Source organism: Microcebus murinus, chromosome 5, assembly GCF_040939455.1.
Source record: "Microcebus murinus isolate Inina chromosome 5, M.murinus_Inina_mat1.0, whole genome shotgun sequence".
Classification (NCBI taxonomy): Eukaryota; Metazoa; Chordata; class Mammalia; order Primates; family Cheirogaleidae; genus Microcebus; species Microcebus murinus.
Genome location: NC_134108.1, coordinates 102,263,208 through 102,287,902, shown reverse-complemented (window position 1 = coordinate 102,287,902; position 24,695 = coordinate 102,263,208). Strand labels below are relative to the sequence as shown.

General features: G+C 43.7%; 1 protein-coding gene across 10 annotated transcripts in view; it reads right to left on the bottom strand.

The window, feature by feature from the left end:
• TRERF1 (transcriptional regulating factor 1) overlaps window positions 1–24,695 on the bottom strand; it is a 200,386-nt gene that overhangs the window by 97,161 nt on the left and 78,530 nt on the right. For 9 of the 10 annotated variants that reach the window (XM_012773212.2, XM_076003343.1, XM_076003344.1 and 6 more), the window contains one exon: window positions 23,118–23,200. The exons of the other annotated variant lie outside the window; for it this stretch is intronic. The gene's annotated coding sequence lies outside the window, so the exon portion shown is untranslated. The remainder of the gene's footprint in view (window positions 1–23,117; window positions 23,201–24,695) is intronic. 10 annotated transcript variants of the gene reach the window in all.

The window sequence follows — 24,695 nt, the reverse complement described above, 5'->3', positions numbered from 1 at the left end:
GGCCCAGAGAAGATGCTCAGTGCTGGTCCATTATCAACAATCATTGTTCTTATCACAGTGAAAACACTCCAGAAACACATTCAACTCCGTGGCAGCTGAATTACTTACATACAAGTATGGAGAGGTCTGCGTCTGGATCTGCTCAGAGTTTTCACTCTGTCGTGGGTCTGTCCTCTTCATACTGATGTGTCCATGTGCCTCAGAGTCTAAGGCCCCAGGGTAGGAGGAAGTGGGCCCCGGGCACAGTCTCGGGCAGTGCAGCCCAGGAAAGCACGTTCCCTTCAGAGATGAGGCACCTGTTCTCTTGCTTTGACACCTAGCTTAGTACGACAATTCAGTGGGTTAGCAAACCATCTGAACAGCACGAGGCCCCAGGTCTAACTCCTTCTTCCAAGGCCATGGGGCCCACACCCCTTACTCGCCAGTTGTTCCATGAAGAAAATGATCACCAAGCACAAAGGACGAGTTACCACAATCCACTGGCACTACCAGAAGAAAAATAAAAATGTCCTCTTCGATCCACCTTGAACATGATGGGGTAGGAGTTTCAACTTCCTTTGCAGGAAGGATGGAATATAAACGTTCAATGTCAACTCATACACAAACATTCCCCGCCCCCCCACCCCCCGCAATCCCAGGCTTTGATAATTATTAGTAGAGCCATCTGCTCAGCCTAATGAAATGTGCAATCTCCTGTACATATAATTAGTGAAATCATTTTAATTAATTAAACAAATTAATTAATCGCAAGGATACTGCAACCATTTCCCAGGAACTACATCCAACTCATTTATTCTGCACATGTCTACTGGGCTCCTGCTGAGGGCAGAGGCCCACGCGAGTGCTCTGAGGGATAAAGACACTCATGCATTCCACAGGCAGAAACGGAAGCCCAACATGTACAGCTGCTGATGGCAGCCTCTTCTGCTTAGGGCGACCACTTCGACCTAGTTTTCCTGAGATTGTCTTGGTTTTAAAGTTGAAAGTCCACATCCCAAGAAGCCCCTTGGCCCTGGGCAAATGAGATGGTTGGCCACCTTACTTCTGCTTGACCTGGGTCAAAGGTCATCACTGAACAATCGCCACTATAAAGGAGAGAGCAAATACTAGGGCATCCTGCAACCCCAGCCCCTGCTCGTGGCAGGCACTGCTAATAGATCAAGAAGCTCCTATTTGCTTAGCTAAGACTGAGCCAGCCCCAAATCCTTCTCCTCTGCCCCAGGAATCACCCTGAATAGGAGGCATGGGAAATTAAATCTATTTTCCATCTATGCTGGAGAATTCTAGAAGCTCTAGGCTAGAAAAGACTGTCAAAATTTGGTCTAATCATCCATCCAGAGTTTATCCTCCACAAGTGGCTAGCCAGCCTCTCCTTGCATACCTCTAGTGATGGGGAACTCACTATCTCTTACAGCAACTCTTTCTTTCTTCAATCATTTTGGCTGTTAAACTCTTCCCTTTAAAATACTAACATGTCTCTCATCAATCTCTCTTTGAAGACCACATGATATGGTGCTTCCAATAACGAAACACAGGTATTACACTCCTCCCAAGTCTTCTCTTTTCTAGGCCCAGTTTCTCCACCTGTTACTCAAATGACTTGGTTTAAAGTTGGTGTGTCACCCAGGTCTTCTAACATCCTGTCTAAGGCCCCCTTGGGGTCCGGGACTCAGGCACGGCTCCCACACCAGCCGCCTTGCCCTGGTGGACTCCCTACTCCCTTAGGGCAGCAGCAGCCCCGGCGCACCCTGACTCACGCCGACACCCCCACGCCGTTTCCGAACGTGCTGCTGCTGAGCTCCAACTCCATCCATCCGCCACGGGACTTCCTGGGAGCTGACGCTCCATCTGGAGTCCTGGGTCATGGGAAACCCACAAAACGGCCAGAAAACATAATATACATTACAGACTGCCAGTTTCCCAGTTACAAACAACTCGCTCTAAAGATTTGCTTAAAAGTAATTCCTTTAGAATGCTGACAGCACGTAGCCACAAGAAACCATATTTAAAATGATGGTTAGACTCCCAAGGCCAGCCCACAAAAGCCTTTTGAACTCATAATGCACCTGCACCATAAAACTAACAGTGCTATTTTAACTATACGTCACCACCATGTGTGTGAGGGTTTCCACGGTGACGTGGGCTCTGTGCTCCATTTCAGAGACCCAGACAAAAAGTATACCCGGCGCTGCGTTTCTCTCCTAGGTTGTGAGGCGAGGGGCCTGCTGCCCCCAGAGAGAACTGACTCCGGACACTCGTGCCCTGACCCCCACTCAAGCCCACGGGCCCTTTAAAGTGTGTTGTCCTAAGGACACAGCCTGTGGGCACATGGGCCTGCTGGGACTGGGTGAGCTGTGAGAGCACAGCCGGAACTTCTGGGAGGAGGCAAGCGATAACAGGTACGGAGTCTGGTTGTGTGTGTTGGTGGTGGTGGTGCTGTTTGTCAACAATCTACAGTGGACACAAGGATAGGGGTGCTTCTGAAAGTCAGAAATGTAAAACTAGAAAGGTCACTAATGATTTTGTCCTTCCCTGAGCCCTCAAGCAGGATCTTCACAAGCCAGTGCCTCTAGCGGTAAGGGGCAGGGAGAGGAAGGGGCACCGACAGTCACCGACCGCAGTGGGGTGCCGGGCAAGCTGCAGGGCCCCAGTTCTCCCGAGGAAGCTCCACAGCCTCCTTCCTGCGCCCACCATCCCTGCCACCACCGCCACCCCTGCCCCAGGCCTTCCTCTGCAGCAGCAGGGAAGACACCAAATGCAATTGGTGGTCCTAAGCATCCTGCCTGAAGCAGGAGGAGCGGCGCCCACCTGGAGAAAGGCAGGTGCTCCCAAGCACCGAACTGCCAAGAGTCTCAAGGCAAGAGCCTGCTCCACCGCTGACTACCATTCTGAACGTGCTAACTAGTGCCGTTAAACCCCTCAAGCCTCGGCTTCCTCATCTCTAAACTGAGCAGAACCTCTCCCTCGCAGGACTGGTGCCAGTCATACACGAAAGGGAACAATAACAATAGCTGAGCTTTCTGGGCTCTTACCAGCACTGCTCTGTGCACGCTGCTCGGATTCACTCATTTGAGCTGTACAAAAACATCCTATTATTTCATCAGTGAGGAAACTGAGGCCCAGAGAAGGTGGGTTATTTATCCAAAACGATTATAGTAAGCAGCTAGGCCAGGGTAATAGATAAAAAGCTGCTTTAGGAATTGTAACATGATATGTAAACGCTGGTCATTATTGTTGTTAGTGACCAACACAGGACAACGCTTGAGTGCTCCAGCCTGGGCTGTACTTTCTACCACAAGGGATCTGGGCAGTTCCCGCCTGGCGCTCCTAAGGCTCCAGTGCTGTGTCCCCTTCAGCCCAACTACAGACCAAGCCAGCAGTCCCCTCAGCAGTACGTGCTGCCTGATAAATGTCGCGGCCCCCACCAGGTGGACGTCCAAAGGCTGCCTCCTCACCTGACCACCCTGATGAAAACTGCAAAATGCATCCCACCCACCTGCTTTGTCTCACTTTTTTCCCCACAGAACTTAACACCTGTACCTACTGTGATTATTCGTGATAGCACGTCTTACCCAACTACACTACAGGTCCCATGAGGGCAGGGAATCTTTCCTCTTTTGTTCAATGCTATATCTCCGGAACCCAAAGCGGTGCTGAACACGTGGTAGGCATTCAGTAAGTATTTGCTGAATGAATGAACAAATTAATCTATGTTGACATGGAGGAAGTGTCCATAATATAGTGTCAGGCAAAAGAAATCAGGCTACTAAATTATATATATAATGATCTCATCTGCGTAAATATATTATTATGTGTCTGAGCATGTGTGGGCGCACAGAAAAAACGTCTAGAGAGATACGCATGAAAATCTTCATTGTGGTTATTTCTAAGAGGTAGGAGCAATGACAATTTTTACTTCCTTCTAAATGTTTTTACAAAGACCACGTATTATTCCTATAAGTTTCTAAAGCGATTTACATTTGAAAGCAAACACATCTGTGCGTGTGCACACGCGCGCGCGCGCACACGCACACACACACACACACACACACACACACACAGCAGAAGCACACAGCTGGTTACAGAGGACCCAAGCAAGAGGCTGGGCTGGTGACAGCGTACCCACCTTCCTGCCGGTGGGCCAGTGCGGCATCTTCACTCACAGACCAGCTGCGTGAAAGGCTGAGAGAAGTAAGAATTAGGTCTGCAGGGCCTGGGACTTAGCAGCACCTCCTTCAGAACTCCTCCAAAAAAGGAAAACTCTATAAAAATCTAAAGCTATTTCACTGCCTCTCCAGAGCAGTCTCAGAATTGTTTAATCCTCTGTGATTGTTTTCAAATTACGTTAGAATGTTCCAGAAACTGTAAAGCTAACACAATACATAAAGTACAGTATTTTGCAACTAAAAATCCACTTTGCATAAAAAGCCTCCCTCTCCCACATCAGTGTTGAGGAGGAAGTGAGGATCACTGAATGCCACCGGAGCCCCTGGGCCTGGCTCAGGCACAGTCCCCATTCCTTCCCTGCTCCTCCATGCTGACCACGAACTCTGTGTCTAGGTGCCCCTGGGGAATAAACCCAGCGACTTACACGTCCTCTGTCACCCCTAAATCACCGAGGGGCATCAAGGGAGGGCCACCTCTGGGCCCAGCACGAGCCAGGTGCTACGAGGCTGGAGGAAAGGAACGTAAGACAAAGCCAGCCTTCAAAGAGGGACTGACACACGAGAAACACGGAACAAAATAATGACACTCAGGCCGGGCGCGGTGGCTCACGCCTGTAATCCTAGCACTCTGGGAGGCCGAGGCGGGCAGATTGCTTGAGGTCAGGAGTTCGAAACCAGCCTGAGCAAGAGTGAGACCCCGTCTCTACTATAAATGGAAAGAAATTAATTGGCCAACTAAAAATATATACAAAAATTAGCCGGGCATGGTGGTGCATGCCTGTAGTCCCAGCTACTCGGAGGCTGAGGCAGGAGGATCGCTTGAGCCCAGGAGTTTGAGGTTGCTGTGAGCTAGGCTGACGCCATGGCACTCACTCTAGCCTAGGCAACAAAGTGAGACTCTGTCTCAAAAAAAAAAAAAAAAAAATGACACTCAACGGCACGGCTCTTACTATATGTATAATAAGAGTTCTGAGAAAAAGGAGGTAAGTGTGGGCCAGAAAGCTGCGAGGAAGAGGGCGGGCAGGCTACGGCTCAGCTGAGCCCGCGGAGGCCACGGTGCAGAGGCTGGGCCGGTGGGGGGCAGACCTCAGCCACACGCTGCCCTGCCTTCCAGGCTGAGGGTGTTGCTCTGCCTGGTTAGTCGGTCACCCATTTAGCGAGTACCACACGTGACCAAAGAGCACAGAGGGCGGACTCCCCCTGAAGGAAGATGATTTCCAACTCTATGTGACAAAAGCCTTCACATTTCAGAAACTAACCAGAGGCAGAGAAAATGGGAAGACCCTGTGTCTATATCCTGTTCATCCTGTGGATCGAACTCTGGTCAATCCGCAGTGCATCAGGTCTAGAAAGGCCTCTAATCATGGAAATGCAAGCAAAGCTCAGGGAGGAGCAGTGGAGAAGGCAGAAAGACAGCAGGACATTGCAAAGGGAAAAGGAATTTAAAAAGAAGGCTGGCAGGGGGCAGGGAAGGGAACAAGTGACATCTAAGGAGACTAACGGTCCTAGGACTCAGGGCTTTCAGCATTAAAACCAGGACAGTCCCAGCCAAGCCAGGACAAGTTGGTCAGACCAGTGATACCATACTCAGGGATGCTAAGGGGCTGGCAGATACCTGGGTGCTCTGCTCCCCTCTGTGGATCTGTCACTGCTCATCAGCACCCCAGGATCAATGGGGTGGGGGAAGAGGCCACCACTGTGCCCTTCCTCTGCACTCCTGGCTTGCATCCTCTCACCTCGATCGTGCAGGTTTCTGAGCGGGCACAGGTAAAAGAAAATTCTTCATTGCTGTTCTTAAAATAAAACCTAGGATCAAAGCCGCTCTCCTTTAACTGTTTCTCTGACATGGGGTCACCAGCTGCGCCCTAGGGAGGGCACAATGCACCCCCTTAGGGAAGCACCTTATCCGAAATGCAGCCGGAGGGGCAGGCACCCCCACCCCCACAGGCCTCCATCTCCTTTTTCCCTCTCCCAGGTCCAGTTCCCTCCACCAATCCCAAAGGCAGGTGCTTAGAGAGTACTGATGGCTCCTCTGCACCCACGTGATCCACCCACGTCATCCACTCATTCACCAAGGATTTACTGAGCATTTACTCTGTGGCAGACACTGTGTCAGGCAATGCCCAGAACACAAAACACGGTGAGACACAGTCTACGCCTTCAAGGAATCTATGGTTCAGTCTGGGAGGCGTGGTGAGGAGGGGAGGGTGGGGAGGACATGGAGAAGGCAAGAATCACTCAATTATTCAATGCATAGTTACTTCCCCTTCTTATGTGCCAAGACCTACACTGGGGGAGTGCAGACGAGTGACCAGACGACTGCAAAAGCAGGGATAAGGGCAACGATGGCCACGTGGGAGCACGCAGGAGTGCAGAAGCCACCCAGTCACTGAGGCCAATGCCACCAAACACTGCCTCTCCGTAGCATGCCAGCAAGTGCTGTGGAGGATTAAAAAAACAAAAGTGCTTACGACCCATCCTTGCCCTCAAAGAGTTAACTGAATGATCAAGAAGGTAAGAGCCCTACAAACGAAACAATTACTGAGGGTGAAGAGCTGGCTGTGGAATGCAGAGAACCAGAGCTGGGCAAATTCCGCAGAGCTTCCCAGAGAGAAAAGAAGTAAAACCCAAGAAGAAGTCCTGAGGGGGAGAGTTTTTTGGGCAGGAAGATTTTTCTCAAAGGTGAAAAGCAAATGTATGGTTATCACTCAAAATGTTTCTAAATGGCACACCTATGCCCAGGTCTTTGGTTTGAGTAAATAAGAAGCTTGCCAATAGTGACCTTAGCAAATGTAGGTTACGTTTAAGTGGGAAGAAAGCCATCACATCTAATTTCAGCTGTCCACACCTTAATTTCGTAATGCTGGTCCGTGGGCACGTCTGTATGTACACAGACACCCACACACACTCCCCTTGGGTCCCCTTTGTACGTTTACTGTCAAGCAAATCAAACTCCATCCTTCTATAGAAGAACTCCATAATTCAGGGAAAGAGAGACTAAATTACCAGGGACAATCCACAGATTAATAACTGGGAATCGACCACATTGGTTTTTACTATAATGATATTGAGAAAGTATGAGCAGAAAGGCCACCTTTACTCTCACGGTACACTGGTCAGTCAATAACAAGTTAACAACTATTGACTGAGACTGTCTAATGAAGAACCCTGCGCTGGTGTTGGGGGAATGGGAAGGAGAGGGCAGTGGGAAGGATCAGGGGGAGGAAGACAGGACACAGTGAAATGGAAGACTCCTAAGCCTGAGCCCAGCTCCACCACTGAGAGGTCTTGGGTGGGTTGATCCCCCAGTGGACTTCGTTTCCTCATCCATGAACATGTCCTCCCTGCCTCTCAGGGCCATTCACAGTTCAAGTGAGAAAAATGTGAGCTAAGGAAAGCGGGAGGCTCTATACAACGCACAGTAAGGGTCTGGAGGTACCACGTCCCCCGCCTCACTAACTACCCTGTCTGCTTTCCCAAGAGTCCCCTGAATCTCCCATTCAATTTGTCCCATCCCCTTGGAACTGATTTGGGGGAGCACAGGATCCAAGGGAAGCCAGTCGGGGGCAACTGACTCAGTTTCAGGCCTTTGGCTGACACATCAAGGAAGCCCCTCTTCCTTCCTCCCGCTGGACAAGAACAAGGACACGGCAGGGCCAGGAGCCGTGGGGGCTGCCACCTTGGGGCTAGAAGGGGGATCATGCTTGAGAAAGAAGCCAACATGGAAGGAGAAAAACCAGGCATCTCAGCTGAAGCCTGGAGAAAGCCTCACCTGATGCTGAAATCTACCTTAGATTGCCCAGTCACATAAGCCAATACATTTTCTTCTTTTGCTTAAACCGGTTTGGGTTGGTTTGCAGGTAATCACCTAGCTGATCATGTAAGTAATGCTGTAAACCTCTCTAGCTCCTCACCACATGCCCTGTGACTCCATAGACCACCCGATGAGCCCTTTCCTACCTAGTGAAGATGTCAAGGGGATCATTCAAGGAACAAAAGGAAGAAAGGCAATCACAAGCAATGAAACTGAAGTGACTACTACACCTGCCCTTAGTCGCTTCCCATCTTCAAAGCCAGTGGGGCCACAGTGACAGAAAGAGGGAAAAAAACCCAAATTCTCAATGATAAGCTGAAGAATCAGTGTCTATCTGAGCTCTACTTCTGCACGTTTTCTCCAGATGTTTACCTATTCCCTTTTATGGTAACCACTACAGAGCCCAGAGGAACAATACCAGTATCCCGCTGATTTATTTTGTATCTTAAAAAATTACTCAGGGCCTGCAGTACTGAGCTCATGTTCAAATTAAGTTTGCTGGAAATCTAATTTGGGATGAGTAATTTAATTTGGCTACTACAATTAAAAGTGGTACAGTATTTGTGTTTTAGAGGAAAACCATATTAGATTCATCTAATCTTATTAGTGACTATCATATTTAGATCACATTATATCTGGAACAGATATATACCGGATTGATTTCTTTCATAAATCACTTGGGAGACCAAAGGGACTTGGCTTCTCCCTGCTCCCTGTCCACTACCTGACAAAGGTCAGCACCGGCAGTAAATGCAGAAGAGCCCTCTCTGAGAACTCCACTACACAGCCCTGGAATTTGCGAACCCAACACCTTACCTAGAAAAACCCCTCACATTTTGCAGATGAGTAAACGAGGCCTGGTGTGGACAAGCAACTTGCCCCAGGTCATACAGTCACTTAGTTAGTGGCAGAGCTGAGATTACAACCAAGTTCCCTGCACCCCCGGCCCTGCCACTCACCACATGTGTTCTTCATAAGAGCTAACACGCAAAACAGCCAGAGGGCCTCTGAGAGCTGCTACTCACCCCGCTAAACCACCTAGTCATCAGATACCAACTACAGGCCTCTCTGCCTCTCTGAAGTTTCCAGGGAAGGTAAGGAGAATGGAGAAGCTGACGTTACTACCCCCAAGGATAACTAAGACCAGTGCCCCAAATCCTCCTTGTCAAGTCCATTTTCTTGATGCATACTTTGAACCCCCTCACGCCCAGATAAAAATTCACATTAGGAACATTCAAACCATACGATAGGTCAGGAAAAAGAGTCTGCTTTGCTTTTTAAAATTCTATTAATCTCAGGAGTACTGCTACCTGCGCAGATTCAGTGGGTGTAATATCACACATCGGGGTTCCAACTGCAGAGTTTAATCTAAGAAAATTAGGTTATGAAGCAAAATCAAGGAAAGGAGAAGCTAGATAAAATATTTGTAACATATGACAACTTAATACACATACTGCATTAAAATCCCTTATAAATGATTGGAAAAAAAGAGGAAACGCTGCAAAATAAAAATGGGAGAGGACACAAAGAGGCAATTCACACACACACACACACACACACACACACACACACACACACACACACACACACGATTACTGATGGCCTCATGAAAAAATGTTCAAACCCATTGATAAGCAAACCTTGCAAATTAAAACAACACGATAGTGTTCCCCAACTATCAAATTGGCAAAACCCAAAACAACCATAATGCTCAAGATAGTCAAGGTGCCCTGAAATGAGAACCCTCAGACAATACCGATCACTATAAATTTGTTCGAGTTGCTGAAGGGCCATCTGGTGATACGTATGCTAGCCTTAACACAGAAATACATACAGCTTCCCTCCCAAGAATTTTCCCTGAGGAAATAATCGGAGGCATACATAAAGATTTACACACAGGGACATCTATAGCAGCAATATTCATAATAATAAAAATCTAGAAAAACCTAAACTTTACTACAATAGAAAAATGGTTAAATAAATGATGACACATCAATACAGGAAGTAATATGTAGGCATTAAAACTCGTATTTTTGAAGATTTAAAGACACAGGGAAATGCTCACAACATGATGCTAAAATTAACAGTGATTCCATTTTGCAAAGAAAAATATATATATCATATACAACATAAATATGATATCTGGTGGCAGATTCAGCTAAATGTCCAATAAATATTTATGCTTCGCTTTCCAGAGTGTAGGGTTTTCACTAAGAAGCGGCTTCTCAGCCAGGGACTACAAGTCCCAGCATCCCTTGTATCTAGGCGGTGCCATATGAGGATTTCCACCAATGGATATAGGTGGAAGTGATGTGGGGCACTTTCAGGCTGGGGTGGGTTAGGAGGTGGTGTGCCTTCTCCATGTTCTCTCTTCCATCTGCCAAACACATGCAGAGCACTCCCAGACCCTCAGGCATGGAAGAGCAATGGAGAGAAGGAGCCTGGGCCACTGAATCACTCAGCACAGGGCTCCCCCAGTGGAGTGGCCACCAAGCAGAAACACCTACGTTGGCCTGAGTGAGAAATGAACCTCTACTGTGTTAAGCTATAGTTTGGAGTTTTAATGGTTTCTTTAGCTAATGTTACCCTAATAAACACACACACACACACGCACACACGGAAAAACTACTGAAAAGGAAACTACCAAATTTTATCTGATGTACTATAGTTACTCAAACTATAGGGAAATTTTAAAAACGTGTTCTTTTCTATCACAAACATCTTATCTGGTAACTAAAAAAGTTACTGCAATAAAAGAAAGACTTTAGATGGCAATGCTATATAATAAAACACTGAATAACGTTACAAACATTAAAGTGTAGAAAATTACAAAGGCTCAAATGAAAAAAATCTAGATTTACAAATCTTTAGAAAGATTTGTTAAAATCATTCTTAGCCTGAGTAAGAATGAGACACCCCATCTCTACAAAAAAAGAAAAAGAAAAAAGAAAAATTAGCTAGGTGTGGTGGCACACACCTGTAGTCCCAGCTACTAGGGAGCCTGAGGCAGGATTGCTTGAGCCTAGGAGTTTGAGGTTGCTATGAGCTATGATGATGCCACTGTACTGTAGCCTGGGTGACAGAGCAAGACCCTATTTTAAAAAGAAAAGAAAAGAAAAGAATTCTTGACAAATGATTGTTCATAAATGATCCAAGGCTAAAAGATGAACAACAAACTAGGGGGAAAAGGCGTATTTATATAATGTATGAAATATTAGAATCCTTTTACATGTAAAGAACCCTTACGCCAGGTGTGGTGGCTCATGCCTGTAATCCTAGCACTCTGAGAGGCCGAGGCAGGTGGATCGCTCGAGGTCAGGAGTTCGAAACCAGTCTGAGCGAGACCCCGTCTCTACCAAAAATAGAAAGAAATTAATTGACCAACTAATATATATACAAAAAATTAGCCGGCCATGGTGGTGCATGCCTGTAGTCCCAGCTACTCGGGAGACTGAGGCAGGAGGATTGCTTGAGCCCAGGAGATTGAGGTTGCTGTGAGCTAGGCTGACGCCACGGCACTCACTCTAGCCTGGGTAACAAAGTGAGACTCTGTCTCAAAAAAAAAAAAAAAAAAAAGAACATTTACGAATCAATTATGTGAGGGATAAATATAATAATTGAGCACAAAGACATAAGCACCTAATCATAGAATAAGAAATACAAATGACTTATATACATATGAAAAGATTTTAAAACTCACTAATAATCAAATAAATGGAAATACAAATGAGATACTCTTTATCCCTCTATCAGACTGGAAAACATTTAAAATATGTAAAAAGAATATAAGATGTAAGGTTGCTGAGATTATGATGAAATGGGAAAAACAGAGTTTAAAATTATATTATATTGCCAATGAGCAATTTTGCATGACGGGAAAAATACCTTAAAAAACGCTTTCACCTTCTAGATATTTGTCAAAAGAAATAAACAAGTATGCAACAGAGTTATTTAAATAAGAAAAAGAGAAACAAAGAAACAATTTAGATATCCATCTGTAAGGGACTGGTTAAATACACTAAGGGGTGTGTGTGTGTGTGTATTCATGTATTAGAATAATATATAGCCTTTAAAATTATGTTAAAGATCTAAATGTACAAAAGCACAAAAGTGCCTATCATAATGCAAAAAAACAGGATATAAAGCAATACAAGGCCGGGCGCGGTGGCTCACCCCTGTAATCCTAGCACTCTGGGAGGCAGAGGTGGGTGGATTGCTCAAGGTCAGGAGTTCGAAACCAGCCTTAGCAATAGCGAGACCCCGTCTCTACTATAAATAGAAAGAAATTAATTGGCCAACTAATATATATACAAAAAATTAGCCGGGCATGGTGGCGCATGCCTGTAGTCCCAGCTACTCGGGAGGCTGAGGCAGGAGGATTGCTTGAGCCCAGGAGATTGAGGTTGCTGTGAGCTAGGCTGACGCCATGGCACTCACTCTAGCCTGGGCAACAAAGCAAGACTCTGTCTCAAAAAAAAAAAAAAAAAAAGCAATACAAGTAGTACAATTTCTTTACTGTTTAAATATATAAATGGATAAGAACACATGATATAAAGACATGAGGAAAGAGTATGGAAAGATTTTTATCAAAATATGGATAATAGTTGTCTCTGGTGGGTGGAATTACACATGACTTTCATTTCCTTCTGGATATTTTATAAATTTTCAACAATGAATATGTATTACTTTTTTTTTTTTTTTTTTTTTTTGAGACAGAGTCTCGCTTTGTTGCCCAGGCTAGAGTGAGTGCCGTGGCGTCCTAGCTCACAGCAACCTCAAACTCCTGGGCTCAAGTGATCCTTCTGCCTCAGCCTCCCGGGTAGCTGGGACTACAGGCATGTGCCACCATGCCCGGCTAATTTTTTCTATATATATCAGTTGGCCAATTAATTTCTTTCTATTTATAGTAGAGACGGGGTCTTGCTCTTGCTCAGGCTGGTTTTGAACTCCTGACCTTGAGCAATCCGCCCGCCTCGGCCTCCCAAGAGCTAGGATTACAGGTGTATTACTTTTATTTTGTTTTTTATTTCCATGCCATTTATTTTTTATGTTTTATCAGGAAAATTTTCAAACATACACAAAAGTAGCTAGAATATATATATATATATGCATCACCCAGCTTCAATTATCACACATGGCTTGACTTCATTTCATATTTATGCCCCATACCCTTGGAATATTTTGACATAAATCCTAGGTATATCATTCATCTATATATACTTCAATAAATAAACATATACATATGCTCCTTGACTAATGATAGGGCTACTTCCCAATAAACCCTTCATAAGTCAAAAATATGGGTTTATTGGGATATAACCCTATTGTAAGGAGTATAAGAAATTAGTATTGCTTTCATACCAGTGCAAAGTTAAAAATCATGAGTCACACCATTATAAGTCAGGAACCATCTGTACATATAAAACATAAAGATTTTTATATTTATTTAACAAACCCAAACTCTCTCCTGGATTATTTTAAAATATTTCATTTGCCCATAAATACTTTAGTATTTCTCCTTAAAACATAACCATTTTACATATCACACCTATAAAACTAAAATTAGCCTCTTGGTATCATTAAATTAAATATCCAGTGTCCCAATTTCCCCAATTATCTTGTAAATGCCTTTTTACAGTTGTTAGTTTAAATCAGAATCCAAACAAGATTTATATTTGTATCTGCCTGATATATCTTTTGAGTCCTTTAAAATTTATTACATAATGTCCCCCTCCCTCCTTTTCCATGCCATTTATTTACTGAAGAAACGTATAGGTCATATGTCCCAGAAAACTGATCACATCCCTGTGGTATCTCTGAACAGGCTCCTCTATCCCTTGTATTTCCTTTAAACTGAAATTTAGTTCTAGTGTCTCATCAGCTTCAGGTTCTATTTTTTTTTTCCAGAATATTTCAAATTAATAGCATTGTTTTTATAACCAAACAAAACAATAAAACATTTTTTTAAAAAGGGGGAACCCATAGAAATGCCAGTGTTCCTAATTCATCCATTTTAGCATTTCATTAAAACTCAGTGTTCAAAAGTTTTTTTCTGAGTACAACCCAGGTCGATGTTTTCTCACACATGAAAGATACTCAGTGACTATTTGCAGACTGATTCATTTTTCGAAGCATGTTTCTTTTATGTTTTAGATCCATTTCCCCTCCTGCCTCAATGGTGGAGAGTCCACTAGCTCTTAGCAATGGTGTTCCTTTAGCTGGAAACGAGACTTCCTTATGTCATCCTATAACTGCATTTGTCTTCAAATTTCCTTTTTTGTCTTATTTTCTCTTTTAAAAAATGTAATGTAAACACATAATTGACAATTTGGAAATGAGGGAAAATGAAAGAACAAATCACTCATAATCTCACCACTCTAATACAATCACTGTTATCTATATTTGTACATAATTGTAAATCAGTGAATATGGGTTTTAATATTCTTTTAGTTAATATTAAATACATTAAAAATATTTACAGTGTACATGAAGGGTATGAAAAAATAGCAATAACACACACATGTATGACCACTGCCCAGCTCATAGAAGTGAACACCACTAATCCCCTTGATATCCTCTCCCCACTCATAGGGGGGCTTCCCTTCATCCTCTCTTCTCCCATCACCATCCTGAATTTCTATCTACGATCACTTGGTCTTCTTATAAGTTTTGTAACGTGCATACTGACCTCTTAACACTATATCATTAGTTTTGCATGCATCTGAATTTTATGTATTCTGCAACTTGCTTTTTTGCTTAATGTTATATTTCTTCTACTCTTCTATGTTGCTGTATGCAGTTATCATTCGTTCATTTTAACAGCGCTACATAGCTGTTTTCCACAGTGAAACTATACCACCATTTATCATTTCTTCACATAAAATTATACTGTAAATATCTTGTCACACTGCTGTATATCTTTGAAATAATTATTAATTACAATAGAGTATTATGCTGAGAGAAGAATATTTTATTTTATAATTACCCAACTGTCAGATGCTAATATTGTGTGTGTGTGTGTGTGTGTGTGTGTGTGTGTGTGTGTGTGTGTACATGCACAAATGCACGTTTGCTTTGTAAATAATGCATCAGGGAGCATCTTTTTTAACCCTTTTCACTTGCTTGCTTTTTTCTCATTATCCACTCAACATTATCCACACTCGACATCCGAGTGCAAAGGGTTAAATAGCTTATTAAATATTTTGTATTGTCTCCTTCATGGGAGATGGACGAAGATGGTCCACAGAAGCAGTATTACTGGATCAAAATATATGAATGAATAATATGGCTCTGTAATACATTGTAAAATTGTTTTACAATATTCCAATATCACCAGAATTGAGGACTAGCATTAAAAATATATTTTCAGGCTAATATGTTAAAATAGTACATTACTGCTATTTTAACCTGCATGTCTCTTATTACTATTTATTTTGTACATTTTCCATATATTTGTTTAGTGTTGTGTTTAGTTAGCCATTCAAGTGTTCTACCAAGGTGTTAGTACTTTTCTTTTTAATTTGAGCATTTCACATTATAAAGATATTAATTTGATCATGTTACTGTCAGTCTTCTCCCAGTCTGTTGTTTCCCCATTGGTTTTTTAACATAAAGAAATCTTTCATTTTTCTGTATTTGATTGACTATTCTTTTCCTTTTTGAATGTTTTTCTTTTGTTTCTAAGCAATATTCAATTCTATAGATTTCCTATGCCTCTACATTTTGCACTTTAATTGTTTAATCCATCTGTGATTCATTTTGGTGAAGCCAAAATGATTTTTTCCAAATTGCTAATGAGGTATCAGAATTATTTATTGAATAATTTTCCCTTCCCCATTGATTTTCAATGACTTCTTTATGATTTATTAAATTATTCATGCAAGGGTCTATTTCTGAACTATCCTAGTTCACTTATCTACTTCCTCCTTTTTATGCCAGCACCACAGTGTTTTAATTACAAAGTCTTCCCATTGCATTTTAATATCTGGTAGTGCTATATATTTTAATAACCAATGGCTCTAACTCCCTTCCCCCAAAACCATTTTCAGAATTCCCCTTGATGTTCTCATCTACTTATTTTTCCAAATAGACTTAGAACCATTTTGTGAAATTTAAAACATCCTGACGGGACTTTCAGAGGAATGGCATCAGACTCATGAACTAATTTCAGAAGAATCCAAAGCCTTACTTTTAACCTCACCACCAAAGAAATAGGGTTTTTAGTTAAACTTTTAAGTCTTCTTGGTCTACAACTAAGCATTCTGTAATTAAAATGGCAAACTTTATCACTTCTTTACAATATTTATTCTCCAGGTTGATGGCTTATGACTTTCCACATTGGCTAAAACTTAAAGAAACAATGTTTGCTAGTGCCAGTCTTGTTCTGATCCCGCTGGTAGCCAATGATGCCTTGAGTGCTTTGCTGACAAGTGTTAACAGGATGCCAGTGAGCTGTGTGAACTCAACTTCTTTACCATATTAAAGAATGGTCATTTTATATATTCTTTTTCAAGTGGTTTGTAAAAAATTAGAAGTTGAATTGATTGAATGCACTTTTGGAATTAATGAGATTATTACATATTTTTACTTAAGCAATTTATGTGAATCATAAGAAAATATATGTACATGAAGCCATTCCTGCATTCCAGGAATAGAATCTATTTGGTTATGGTGGAACATTCACACACTCCACTGCTGAAATCTAATCAGTAGGATTTTTATCTAAAATTTTTACATTCCTAAGTGAGCCTGGTATAGAGCCCTCCCTCAGGGGACTTGCCAACTTTGATATGAGGGTCACGTTTGCTTGAAAGAAGGATATGGAAGTTTTCCATCTTTGTTCTAAATCCTGGAACAGTTTATGTAACACAAGAATTATCTGTTCCTTGAAAGTTTAAAAGAATTTTCAAAGGCCTTTTTTTTTCCCCAGAGACCTTTTTATATTTTAAAATATTCCACCTGGTACAGTGTGTGTGTGTCTATATGGTTATGACCATGTTTGCATACATTTAAAATGACATGTAAGATACTAATCTTTAATGGAAAAGCTTTCTTATAATTTACTGCCTTTCTTTCCCCCACAAAATGGGAGTAAATGCCCAAGATGATGAAGTGTTAAGAAAAAAAAAACATTTTCCCAGGCTTTGGATCCAAGAGCCTCCTTTCTAGAGGCACGTGAAGAAGACCATGGAAAGTGTTTAAGGAATACTGAATGATGAAGCACCCAAACCTCAGTGAGGCTGACCAAGTGTGGCAATCACCACTTTACCACTGACACACGGAAATAGAAAAACCTAAGATCTGGAAAGACAAGAAGATCACCTGTGTAGCCCCAGGTTGCCTCTAGTTCTGTGGGACAGGCCTTCAACTCTCCATTCTGTTATGCTGTCTCTAGGTATAGCACGCGTCACCTTTCACAGAAACAAACACTTGAAACTCTAAAGCTTTCTCTGCTGCATGGTGCCTGGACCAGTGACCAGTGATCACTTCAGATAAAGATTCACAGTTGTTTTTGGACTTAATGTTTGTGCTCCCTCCCTAACGAAAATTCATGTGTTAAAGCCCTAACCCCCAGTGAGATGGTATTAGGAGGTGGGGCCTTTGGGAGAGAATTAGGTTTACCTAAGGTCATGAAGATGGAGCTCCCATGATGGGGTTAGTGCCCTTAGAAGAAGAGACACTGGGGGTTCCTCTCTCTGAGTGCACAAAGAAAGGTCAAGTGAGCACACAGCAAGATGGCAGCCACCCACAAGAGAAGGGAAGGGCCTCCGAATGAAACCCACCTTGCTGGGCACCTTGATCTTGGACTTCCCAGCCTCTAGAGCTGTGCGAAATAAATTATTTAGGCTACCTGTCTACGGTATTTTGTCGTGACAGCCCAAGCTGGCTGAGATAAGAGTTTTGTGGTAATATCTGCCAAAAAGTACGATGAGCTATCGTTCTGCCAGTCGCATGGTCTGCTGCAGAGTGATACGTCTTGAGAGACACAAGTGGTCTGGAGTCGGAACACATCGAGACTGGGCGTCTGTCAGCACAGGCAAGACCTGTGCCGTGTGGTGTGGGCACATAGGAGGATATAAGCAGGACTCACAAACAGGGACACTTGGCCCAAGCATGTGGCAACAGGGCAATAACTGTAGGTGAGAGCGTGCCACAGAATGGTCTTTTTCTTAGAAAAACACATCTGAGTTCACGTCCTTGTTCACAGAAATCCACGAAACATTAGAGAGAGATCAGTGAAATGCTAGGATTAGGAAACCTTTGGCCAGCCACGGCAGGGACCTTGAAACCCGCTTTGGCTCCAGGAGTCCTTGATTCCATTCAGGATTTCACACCGGTGAGCAAGGAGGCTTTCCATCCCCGCCAAGGGGAACGGAGGAGTTGCTTTCACGCCAGTCATGGCCTAACACGGAAGCTTAATCCCCGGCTGGAAGGCGAAACGTGTTTGTGGCAAAGCCAAGCAGACACGTGAATTGAAGCAGAATGAGTAACGTTTTGTTAATCTTCTGGATGTCAGGGGTGGTTGGATGTATGTTTGGGAATTTTTAATGATTCCAAAAGGCATCTTAAAAAGCCCTACTATTTTGGCAGCTCCAAGATACAACTTTTGCTACAAGTACTAACACTTACGAGAGAGACTGACACGCACACTGCTTTTCTCCCGAGCACCCCTTCCTTTCTGGGGCTCTCCAGACTAAAACGTTTTGTGTGTGTGTGTGTGTGTGTGTGTATGTGTGTGCACGTTCTCACCCATAGGGGCACACTGCACAAGTGAAGCCAAATCAAACTGAAGGGATTTATCATTTTCAGGGTTAAGCTATGGAAAAGGAAAAACTGTCATCCTGCCTTTGAATTTGAGCTATTTAGGTATTTCAAGATTTTCTTCCTGCTGGTGGAATTAAACTAACAATTCGAAGTTAATGACTGGAGGGTAAACAGTTCCTTATTTATAAAATGAATTGGATTTATCAAGACTTGTATTGAAATGAAATTTACTCCAACCTTAACCTATAAATATAATCAACACATGATCTGGAGAACTCCTAGGCTTCAAGCAAGACTTCAAAAAGTATGATACTCTTCCCTACGTTGCTCATTAAGTAGATGACTCCACGTCTCCGGCTGGGTCTCCAACACCTGTCATGGACAGATGCAGGGTAGCGCCCATTCTTGATGTCGTTTCCAAAGGTGACGTCAGAAAAATAACTGTGGTAAGTTATTCCTAAAGCTGAGTGTTTTCAATGTAAAGATTTATGTTTTGTTCTTACATTATCTCCTTCCTACTATTTTGGCATCAAGATAGTTAGTCTCTTAATAAAATTTTGCTGATGAATGTTAGAGTTTTAAAAATGTCCTCAATAAGCAAAATAAAAAAACTGGGAGCCTAGGCCAATCCCCCAAAGCATTTTTCTTTTGGGACTTTCTTGGTCCAGGCAATCTTCACTTGGGAACTAATCTGTAGCACCCTCTGAGCCAAGGAATTTAGGGTCCATTAGTTCTCATCTAGGTATCAAAACAGCGATGAGCCTTGAGAGCAACAAACAACCTACAGAAAACGTAAGTCTGATTTTAGTCAATACTCAGGGGAAGGGACATGAAAAATTTATGGTCTTTGAAGTTCCTGATCACTTTGGAACATTCCCCTCTTGCTGCACCCCTACACACCCACCCCTCCCATCCTCACAGCTACCTCCTGGTGTTGAAACAGGCAATCAAGCTTTTGGGGGCACAGTGCCAACCTCTGCTCTCCCCACCATCACTCTGGGAACGCCAAATCAAGACACTCAACCCTCCTGGAATTACAGCACCAAAGGCTTTAGAGAATGGTCCACAGCATTTTGTCAGCAGAAATTCTATTGAAATAAACACCCAATACTAGTTCTCTCGACTGCAGCATTCTCACTCAATCCAGGTCTAAAATCCACCCACCATGGAGAGCCTAACTGTGCAGCTGGTTTGGGAAAGCAAAGCCAAGGACAGTCAATCCTCCCTCCAGAGCCTCCAAAGTGAAAATAAAGGAAGAAAACCAGTTGACACAGGCCATGACAAGCCATCAATTGTTTACAACATTTTTCAACAAAGAATATATTAACATGTTGCCATAAAATTTTAAAATTTCTATTTTCCAGAGATTATACCTATTTTTAACTTAATTGTGTGCTACTTAAACTTTTCTTTATTTAGGCTTCCCCTAAAATTAAGTCTAATAAAAAAGCACTTCAGTAAAAAAAAAAAAAAAAAAAAATCCATAAACACTAAATATTTTAATACCTTTATTTACCTCATCTCTAACAGAGCTAATCAGTGGCAAATAATGTATTTGTTGGGAAGACAGTTAATTTCCTAGATTAAAAATGCACATAAACACGTAAAGGTGACAATATTTTGAGATATATGACACTAATAAAGGTAACTTTTATTGGGCTGGCCACTGGGCTAAGCACTTGACTTGGATTACCTCAGTTAATCCTCACAGCAAACCTATAAAGTAGGTGCTATTGTTATTCCCATTTTATAGATGAGGTTTTAAATGAAGAACCTCATTACTGTAATTTAATCTCCACCAAGCCAGAATTTTAGTTCAGTGTTTACTCTGGCCATTAAAAGGTTGAAAAAGCAAATTAGAAATTAAAGAGGACACAGAAGGCATACTAGAAGGTCCTACATTTTAAGACATCTGAGAAATAGATGCTAATTGCTTCTAAAAAGAGCTATTTAGGAAGATTATGCCTGAATCTATGCTGTATTAAAACACTTTAAAATTCAGAATTTTACTAGTTAAGAGTGGGTTTCCTCTCGCTATTACCCCCAACAATGAGTCCAAATGAGTGAGGTTTTACTCAACTTCTACAGGTGATACAATATGGTGGATGTTAGCAACCGCTCCCAATATCCATTTCCCTCCTCCCTCAACAGTATCCAGATTGCTAGGTACCCAATCCTCCCCCAGCCCAGTGCAGACCCCAGCCTAAGCATGAACGGAGCCAGGGAAGAATGAACAGAAAGATGAGAAAAAACTGGATGGGTTAGGTACCTGCTGAGCTGCTGGTTCATACCCACCCTGCAGCCCACCCTATTCTTACACATTATAGATACATGAGCTGACTAATCCCCTGTGTTGTGGGAGCCCCTGTGAGTTTGGTTTTCTGGTATTCACAGCCCAAGAATCCAAAATAATAAATGGGAAACAAGAACTCCTATGGTCTGAATGTGTATGACTCCTGCTAAAATTAATTTGTTGAAATCCTGACCCCCAAGGTGATAGTATTAAGGGTGGGGCCTTTGGGAGGCGATTAGGTCTTGAGGGCACAGACTTCATGAATAGGATTAGTGCCCTTATAAAAGAGGCCTTAGAGACTTCTGCCAAATGAGGACACAGTGAGAAGTTGTCCACAACTTGGAAGAGGCTTCCCCCGCACCAGAACCTGACCATGCTGGCACCCTCACCTTGGACTTCCGGCCTCCAGAACTGTGAGAAATAAATTTTTGTTGTGCATAACCCACTCCGTCTATGGTATCATTATAACAGCCCAATTGGACTCAGATAAACACTAACCCACAGCCTTTTCCTGCCACTTGCTCAGATTTTGCTTTACAGTTTTTAACTATTTCAAATGCTTTATACTGTTTCCCCTCCTTACCCCACTCCCCCCAAAATGTCACAGGCTTTCAGGAATCACATTAATGAATTAACAAGTAGCCTTGGGCAAGTCACTTGACTTCCGTGGGGCCTTTCAACTATTAATATAAAAAGGATGAGGATTTTTCTTGTTCCTGGTGGTCTCACGGCCAGCGGTTGGTTCTATGTGGTTGACTTCATAATGCGAAGTTTCACTCACTCAGATGAACACAAAAGCCTCTCTTTGTTCTAAAGTAGAAATGCCCCTTATAATCCAAGTGGCCTGCATCTCTTAGCTCTGTACGACAGTTCCCATTTGCTTCATAGACCACCCTCCTGCCTCCCCGACTCAGCTCTGCCCCCGGAGCCCTGCCCTGTGGACAGCACCCACCTTGCTCCCAGTGCCACCAGCAGGAGGTGGGAGACCTGGGAGGGGAGTTCACTGAGGATATTTATTCTCTGGGCTGTTTCCCAGCCACGTTGCTGGAGGCTGATGGCATCCCTCTACCAGAAACACCCTTTCCAGCTCCCGTTCCCAATCCTGATGACCCATCCCTCTCACTCCCTTTCAGGCCTGGCCCGGTAGCAGCTCCCTGGGACTCCGTGACTTCCCTCACCTCCACCTGCACCTTATCAATAGCCACCTCAGCAGAGTCTCTGCGCTGCCCCACGTGAGTGAGATATCTGTTTCCAACTGGAACCCCAAAACACAACGGCTTAAAAATTAAATCGAAATCAGGCACAATACAAAAGAAACTGAAGCAATCGATTCGGAGCCTCACATAAGAGGAATGAGAAGTGTAGCACATGCCAAGAAAACAAAACCACTCGCGCTGGAAAATCAAATCAGACGTCACCATCCGCCTTCCCCACTGTCACTGAGAATGTGTGGAAAGGAGCCATCTCCTGCTAGACCAGGGCTTACAACCCCCCTAAAATTAAAAATTCTGTTTATACACAAACCAACTGACCCTTCAGACAGCTTCTGTGTGGGCGCTGGCAGAGGAATCAGAGTCGTGTGCCCATTTTCTCAACTGAGACTAGAAGTGACTACAGGGCCAGGGCTGATAAAAAAAACAGCAGAAATGCCACAGAACCAGCTAAGGCTTGGTAGTCCAGGAACCCATGGGTTCTGTGGCCTTTCTCACAGCAGCCTTCTAGGAAGTTTTATGACTCTCCCGAGGTGCATCCCAGCCATGTTAACTCCTAAACACTTCTAGGGCTGCTGTTCAGGAACGTGCATTGGATTTTTAACCATTTACAACAATTCTGCAAAGTCCACAGAGACAAGATGGGATGCCCTCAGCCCCATTTGTAATGATGTTGAAAACCAATAATGTGTGGATCCGCTATCACTGGACATTTCCTACAGAAAGTTTTCTAGAAATCTATGGGTATCCAAACCAAGGTAGCCTCCTCCCCTTCTTGGGGCATTCTCTGTACCACAGGGCTCAAATAAACATTTGTATGACCACTTTGTCATAAAACGTTCCAACAAGAAGAATTTCAGAGAAGCTACCTGTTTCAGGATTAAGAGGCTGAATCTTTCAGGGTCGTTCTGCTTCTGTGTCCTCTTCCTTCAGCATCCTCCACAGCCAGGGCCTGTAGGGTGACCCAAAGAGCATATTCAGGGTATCTGGCTTCAACATGGGAAGAGGCAGTACCAATCAGGGAGGGAATGGAGAAGTAACCCAACAACTAATGGGCCTGCCCAGGAGGACCCAGGAAAGCCGCTGAGGAAGGTCCCTGAGGGGAGGGCAGGATATAGGAGAAGAAGACACGCAACTCCATTCTTCTAGTTACTTGGGCCCTAAGCCTAAATCATCATAGTTCCCCTCTTTCCCTCACAACCCACATCTAATCCATGAGCAAATGATGTCAGCTTAACTTCAAATTATATCCAAATTCTCATCATTCCTCACTACCTCCACTAACTCTTTGGTCCAAGCAAGCAGCATCTCTCATTGGGTCATTGCAATAACCCCCTAACTAGTCATCCAACTCCTTCCCTCATCTTTCTATAGTCCACATCTTCTGGGCTGAACTGTGTCTCCTCAAAACTCCTGTGCTGAAGTCCTAACCCCCAGTATCTCAGAATGTGACATATTTGGAAACAGGGTCATTGCAGACGTCATCAGTTGAGATGACATCGTGCTGAAATAGGTGGGAGTCCCCAACCCAATATGACTGGTGCCCTTATAAAAGGAGATAACTAGGCACACCAAGGAAGAGCACCTGGGTGAAGACTGGGGTTACTGTGCCACAAGCCAAGGCACAACCAGCAGCTGGGAGACAGGCCTGGAGCAGATCCTTCCCCAGAGCCTTTAGAGGGAGCGTGGTCCTGCCAACACCTTGACATCTTGGATTCCCACCCTCCAGAACTGTGAGACAACGCATTTCTGTCGTTTAAGCCACCCAGTTTGTGGTTCTTTGTTATGGCAGTCCCAGCAAACTAGTACACCACGCTCCCTAGAGTGGCCTAAGTGATCGCTTAGTCACTCCGCTGCTCACAACACTCCTACAGTATTTCCCCTCTCTCAGAGTAAAAGCCAAAGTCCTTGAAACGATCCACGAGGTCCACATGACTTGGCTGGGCCCCTTCCCCAATGGACCAAGACACCTTAGTCCATTCCTCTCCTCCTACTCTGCCCTGCCTCAGTTTCCTGCAGCCACAATGGCTTCCTCAAACACCTCACACAGGCTCAGGCCCTCCGCACTTGCTCTTCTCTCTGCCAAGGACACTGTCCCCCCAGGCATCCTTTGCTTCCCCAGGTTTCTGCTCTACTGACCTAAAAAGACACTGACGAGTAAGGCCCACCCAGACCCCAGCACCCTTCTGTCCCCTTCCCTGTTGTATTTTTCTTCACATCCCTCATCACCACCTGACATTTACTTTTTATCCCTCTTCCCTCACACTAGACTACAAACTCCCTAACAGTAGGGACACCCTATTATGGTGTACCCCAGAGCCTGGAGCATAGTAGGTGCTTTAAAAAATAGCTGCTGAAAGATTTATTGTGGAATCGAAGAAGCCAAGAGAAAAAACAGAACTGCAAGAAGGAGGAAGTTGTCCACACTGTCAGAAGTAGCCAAGAGC